The sequence below is a fragment of the Oncorhynchus mykiss genome, chromosome 10, assembly GCF_057628025.1.
Source record: "Oncorhynchus mykiss isolate SJ-2025 chromosome 10, ASM5762802v1, whole genome shotgun sequence".
NCBI classification, from domain to species: domain Eukaryota; kingdom Metazoa; phylum Chordata; class Actinopteri; order Salmoniformes; family Salmonidae; genus Oncorhynchus; species Oncorhynchus mykiss.
In genome coordinates, this window is record NC_143031.1 from 37098027 (window position 1) to 37105035 (window position 7009).

The window sequence follows — 7009 nt, forward strand, 5'->3', positions numbered from 1 at the left end:
TTAATAGTACAAGAAACATGGAACGAAACACATAACTAATACTGCCTGGGCAATGGAACTAAGGGAGTGACTGATATAGGGGAGGTAATCAGTGAAGTGATGGATCCCTGCTGCTTCCATTTGTTGAGGCAGTATTCTGTAACGGAGATGCTGGGAGTCGTAAAGCAGGTGCAGGTGGTGCGTTTGCAGGTGGTGCGTTTAATATTACAAGAAACGTGGCCCGAAACAAAACAAGAGTAGCGTCTAAACATGAATTACATAACCAATACTGCCTGGGGAATGGAACTAAGGGAGTGACAGATATAGTGGAGGTAATCAGTGAAGTGATGGATTTCTGGTGTGCCTCATAATGAGGTGAAGGTGCGCGTAATGATGGTGCCAGGTGTGCGTAATGATGGTTGCCAGGACGAGTGGTTAGTAAACCGCCGACTTCGAACGCTGGAGAGGGGGAGCGGGAGTAGACGTGACAGTTAGTAAGCTGTTAGTAGCCATGTGCCTCACCTTAATCATTTGTTCCCTTTCTCGTTTATAGCCTACTGTTCTGACTTGGTGGTAGCCTATAGCCTGTTTAAGAGAAATGTAATCATTGAATATTGTAAGAGCTTTCATTGTCTGCTTATACACCCCCTTTATTTAGCCTACGCTTCTGACTTGGTGTAAAGGGAGAATAAGAATAGAATGTAAGAATAGCCCATGTTCTGAATTCTGTTGCTGTACATTTCAAAAGTGCTGAACCTACACTTATATTAACTACATCCATGCTAGCTCGCTCATTTATGTCTTAATCAAAATTGTGGATGCCTCTTATCCACTCGTCGTCCCCTTATGCTATAGTTTGTACATCTAAATTGTCAGTAGTAACCACATTTGTTTAAGCAAGTCAGCCATATCAGCTATGTTTTATAAAAAGGCAGTAAATGAGGCTGAATGAACTGTTTCACTGCCAGACAAGGCTCCGCTGATAACCAGGTGTAGTGATGGAAAGAAAGCTCTGGTGTTGGGACAGCTTTAAGTAGGCCCTAACAGTTTAAGGGGACCGTTTGCCATCGTTACAATGCAATGAATGTATTGTTTAGTGTTGTGTTGTGAAGTGGCTTTAATGGCATTTATTTTGATACATTGATCTTTATGGTATTTTGTATCTGTATTTTGGAATTTTTGCCCATCCCTGTTTCCTCCACATACACTGCACTCCAGCCTCCTTTTCTGCTCCATCACTTAACTCTTAATGCTGACTTTAGTTTAACTTTTAATATTTATTTTTCCTCTCTCCCACACATGCATGCACACGCACACTGAGCAGAAAATGTTTTTTCTAGCCAGCTGATTTTATATTTAGAAACAGTCCATACACAGATAAAATATTTCACGCAGTATGATGAGTAAATGGCAAAGCCTTACGTAACATCCATTTGCACTTCTATTTGAGTCCCAAAGAAAGGTCAAGCATCGTGCTGGCCTGGGACAGCCCTTCACTGTCTGGGTTGACTTTACTCAAATTAACATTATACAGTGCCTTCAGAAAGTTCATACCCATTGACTTATTCCACATTTTGAGAATGGATTTTTTTTTACATCTCACCCATCTACATACAATACCCCATAATGACAAAGAGAAAACATTTGAGCAAATTTAATTTGAGAAAATTAATTGAAAATTAAATACAGAAATATCAAATGTAGATAAGTATTCACACCCCTAAGTCAATAAATGTTAGAATCACCTTTGGCAGTGATTACAGCTGTAAGTCTTTCTGGGTAAGTCTCTAAGAGCGTTACACACTTGGATTGTACAATATTTGCACATTATTCTTTTTTAAATTCTTCAAGGTCTGTCAAGTTGGTTGTTGTTCACTGCTAGACAGCCATTTCTAGTCTTGTCATAGCTTTTCGAACTGATTTAAGTCAAACTGTAACTAGGCCACTCAGGAACATTAAATGTTGTTGTTGGTTAGCAACTCCAGTTTATATTTGGCCTTATCTTTTAAGTTAGAGTGAGTATTTGTGGCTGAAACTGTGTTTGAAATTCACTGCTCAACTTGGGGACCTTACAGATACAGTAATTGTATGTGTGGGGTACAGAGATGAGGTAGTCATTCAAAAATCATTTTAAACACTATTATTGCACACAGAGTGAGTCCATGCAATATATTATGTGACTTGTTAAGCAAAGGTTTACTCCTGAACTTAGTTAGTCTTACCATAACAAAGGGGTTGAATACTTATTGACTCAAGACATTTCAGCATTTCGTTTTTAACAAATTTGTAAACATTTCAAAAAACAAATCCATTTTGACATTATGGGATATTGTGTGTAGCCCAGTGACACAAAATCTCAATTTAATATATTTTAAATTCAGGCTGTAACACAACAAATCTGGAAAAAGTCAAGGGGTGTGAATACTTTCTGAAGGCACTGTATAATGCAAAACATTTAGTGAAAAAAAACATAATTAGAGTTGAAAATGCGATGGACACCCATTTAACTTGTATTTTTTATTCGGTATATAGCGAAAGCTATTTTTATGTACACTATGCCATCGCACAACAAGTCAATTTGATGGAAACACATCTCTGGTGGGAAAATGCGCAAATTTGAGTTATGCAGATTTGTTAATATTCTCTTGAAAATCTGTTGCCAATTGGATGGAAACCTAGCTACTAACAAACTCAACTGCCACCCAATAGCACTGGAACACACCACTACACCATAGCTCTGCCTTTGTTCAAGCTCCACAAGGCACGACCACAGGAATCACAGGCATGTACTGTAGTTTGGGTACACTGTGACACGTTACTACAGGGGAGGAGAGACTGAGTTTCTGATGCCACCTACATGTCTTCTCTCTCTCTGGCTGGAACCAGTTTCCTTGACACATCCTATGACCTTTACGCACACACTCTGGTAAACAGCCACCCTACCCTCTCGCTCACAAGCCTGCCCTGCCCCCACTTCTCTTCTCTTATAAAACTGAAACTGATTCCAGACATGGCTGCCTCACACAGCCACCAGATGTCTCGTTCCCCTCCTCCCTCAGTCTACTATGTACTCTGGCTCAGGCTGGTGAAATAGATCATTCCTGCATCACTATAAATATATCGGTCAGTACATCCTTAAGAGGTTAGTAAAGCCCACTGACCCGACGGAAAACTGCCGTGTGACTGGACGTTTGTGTGAGGGTGGGTTTTTGTGTGAGGCCTCCTTTGACTGCAATTCATTTCTCAGATAGTATGATACACATGTACACCTGCTCCCTCTATGGACATAAGAGATCAGAACATGACCTATGGTCTATATATGCAAACTGCAAAGTAAGATATTATCAGTTCAAATACTTTACAAACCTTGAGCACTGTCACCTTGTGTCATAGCCTCACAGGTTTGACAAGTTGCCTTATTGACTAAATGAGCGATTTGATTGGATAATGGACTGATTGATTTTACAGGTAGCATATATTTAAACCTTGTTTTTTTCTGTGTTTTAGGTGGCTGCCCATGGGAAGTGATGCAGTCCAGAGGTCTGGCAGGTTACTGTTTGCTGGGCTATGTGTGAGATGGTTTAGGTTGTAGGACAATGGAAGTTAATAGACCATGGACAACCTGCCTCCTGGGCTTGTGTATTTTCCTTTGTTATGTTTTTGTGTTTTAATCCTGCATAGTTTTTAAAGCAATTTATTGATACAATGTAATGGAGCAGCAGAAGATTCTTAAGTTATGGAAAGAACCATGCCCTAAAATAAATGTTTTTGAAACTGATCCTTTGTCTCTACGTCACTCAACTGCTCAACCCTAAGAACCTGGTCATTTTTCCACCTTGTGACATGTACCTAATATGCTGTAAGTTGTTTACTAAGAGGGGTGAGTTAGGGCTTCATGGAAATATCTGGGATCAAGTTTCAAGCCACTGGCCCCCCAGCAAAGCTCTCACACATGAAGACAACTAACACCTTTGTATGAGCACAACACAAAATAGAAAAATAAAGTGTAATCAATTTGTTGAAAATTGTCTCAGAGTGAGAGAGAGCTTGAAGGGGTGTCTGCAGCATAGACTAGGTTAGAGGTCACTGGTGTGTAAACGAGCTGATGGTGGGGTAAGAATCTGCTGACTACCCAGCCAGGTTCCCAGACATACCAGACAATGTTCCTGTTTTCAGATGCACGAGGCTGTATCAAACACATAGCCTGTGGGATATGGGGTGCTTTCTGCCAAGTCACGTTATTGAGTTGCACATGATGGTGTTCACACCACAATGCAGCTCAGTGTAAACAAGCTGACGGTGGGGTCGGAATCTGCTGGCTACCCAGCCGCCAGCTCTCCCCAGGTACCCACAGCCCGTATCACATTTGAGCTTACAGCAAACTTCCACCATCAGCCCCCAGTCTTTACTAGGTCAGTTGGTGGGGGTCAGAGGGCATGTAGTGGTGTAGGATGATGACCCAGCTCCACATTCTGTGCCAACCCTCCCTGCACAATGACAGAAATAGTTGGGCAGTGAGACAGGCTGACAGGGCGTATTCAAGTGTGTGGCACTGGCACCATCATATCGGATCAATCGTATGAAATGGAGGTTGTTGTAGTACAGATTGTTGAACCCTTCAGTGAGAACTTTCAATTGACATTTTACATGGATTTACTCTACCACATATAAAAACGGTTTGATGTTGTACCGTATCTGATGACCATGCTACATCAGTCATCTATCCACTATGCCCACATGGCACTGACCCACCATATACATTCAGACCCCTTCCCCTTTTCCACATTTTGTTACGTTACAGTCTTATTCTAAAATTGATTAAATAAAACATTTCCTCATTAATCTACACACAATAACTCATAATGACAAAGCAAAAACAGGTTTTTAGAAATGTTTGCAAATGTATTAAAAACAAAAAAACAGAAATTGCTTATTTACATAACTATTCAGACCTTTTGCTAATGAGACTCGAAATTGAGATCAGGTGCATGCTGTTTCCATGACCTCAGACTGGGGTGAAGGTACACCTCCCAACAGGACAACGACCCTAAGCACAAAGCCAAGACACTGCAGGAGTGGCTTCGGGATAAGTCTCTGCATGTCCTTGAGTGGCCCAGCCAGAGCCCAGACTTGAACCCAATCGAACATCTCTGGAGACCTGAAAATAGCTGTGCAGCAAAGCTCCCCGTCCAACCTGACAGTTTGAGAGGATCTGCAGAGAAGAATGGGAGAAACTCCCCAAATACAGGTGTGCCAAGCTTGTAGCATCATACGCAATAAGACTTGAGGCTGTAATCGCTGCCAAAGGTGCTTCAAAGTACTGACTAAAGAATGGGCCTGAATAAATATGTAAATGTTATATTTCAGTTTTTTATCTTTAATACATTTGCAAACATTTCTAATAACTTGTTTTTGCTTTGTCATTATGGGCTATTGAGTGTAGATTGAGGGGGAAAAGCAATTTAATAGATTTTAGAATAAGGCTGTAGCGTAACAAAATGTGGAAAAAGTCAAGGGGTCTGAATACTTTCCGAATGACCTGTATGCCAACGAGCCAAGCGGGGACAGACTGCCCATTGTCACAGTTCCAAGACCAGTCAGAAATGTCAAACTAACGCTACGCCAATGACGCTGGTGCATCTCAAAACTGAACTTGGATCCGCTTTACGTAGCAATGATATCCTTCGCCACCGTAGTCTTACGACATGACAGATAGCTTAAACCTGTCATGACTATTAAAAATAATAATAATTTTAAAGATTCTATCTAGCTAATTTCTTACATGATTGTATAACTAGCAAAATAGTTTTGAAGTTGAGAATGCAGTATTTAGGAAGTTTGGCAATGGTTCCGCTAGCTTAGCCCAAAGGACCAGGGTTCTGGTCTAGAAGCACGGTTTCGACTCCTACGGTTTTGATTCGTTACTGCAGTTTAACTGACTCCCGGCCCAGAAAGAAAATTTCCATACGGCCACATAGAAAGTCAGATTAGAAAATGACTAAACTATTTTGTCATCAGCTTTGTGCACAAAACATCCATTGAATTATTTAAATAATTGTCGCTGAGGCCTTTATATTCATCCAATGTCTGCCATGTTTTTGGATGACGTTGTCCCAACTCGCGCTGCTCCCTGTGCGCACTGAGTGCTAGTGCACAGGTAATGTTGGTCTGTATAAACCGGATGCAACCTGTTACCTTAACAAGTGGACATCTTGGACACAGTCTCCAGTTCTTATTATACCTCAGTCAAAGACAGTATGAAGATAGGATAAAACTGCTTCTCCAATAGAAATCCCTGATCACACTTGTAAGAGATGTCACGGCAACGTTGGCTAGCTAAACTCATGCGTAGGAGGAACACTTCATCGGGTCTAATGGTCGTCTAGCCGAACTACGCATGAGCAGGCTGTCAAATCAAAGGCACTCATTTGATTGAAAGTTGTTTTGACAAATTTAAACGTGTCAGTTTGTCACTTTCACGAGGTTGGAGTTAAGTGTTTAAAGACATTGGCTTGAATCTAGGTTGTGCCTTTACATTTTGAGAAAATTAACTAAGAAATCATTTTTCGCTTCTCTCATTGACTTCTCAAACCCCAAACCCCGGCTTGGTCTGTTTCACAAGCGTTCCCAGAAGTCTCCTGTATTGCACCTTGGTTTAGAAACTCTGTGCCTCAGTGGATTAGCCAAGGAAAACCGGGGAAAACAAATTCAGACAGGATATAGCTGGGAGCACACTAGGATAATTCAGGACACAGATTGCAGTTTTTATGCCCTGAAATCAGGAACTGGCGTTGAAAAGTTTGATTAAACAATTCAGAGACTGAAACGAATACATCAGATTACAAATATTTAAGGAGCGCTAATTGATATACAACTCCGAAATCAGCTGTTACTGTCAATAGTAAAACAAAGCTTAAAATGGTGTTTGAATTAACCTGAATCCTGAAAATGAATAGTGAAGTTGCTTCTGGACATGGTAGACTACTCCTCCTTCTTATTTTTCACTCCTTTTCCCTCCCCAATTGGTAGT

The 7009-nt window shown here is 40.9% G+C and overlaps 1 long non-coding RNA gene across 1 annotated transcript; it reads left to right on the forward strand.

The window, feature by feature from the left end:
- Window positions 1-3214: 3214 nt before the first annotated feature.
- Window positions 3215-3757, forward strand: LOC149980011 (uncharacterized). Its single transcript, XR_016483688.1, has 2 exons — window positions 3215-3312; window positions 3487-3757. It is a non-coding gene; the product is annotated as an uncharacterized LOC149980011 (long non-coding RNA).
- Window positions 3758-7009: the final 3252 nt, after the last annotated feature.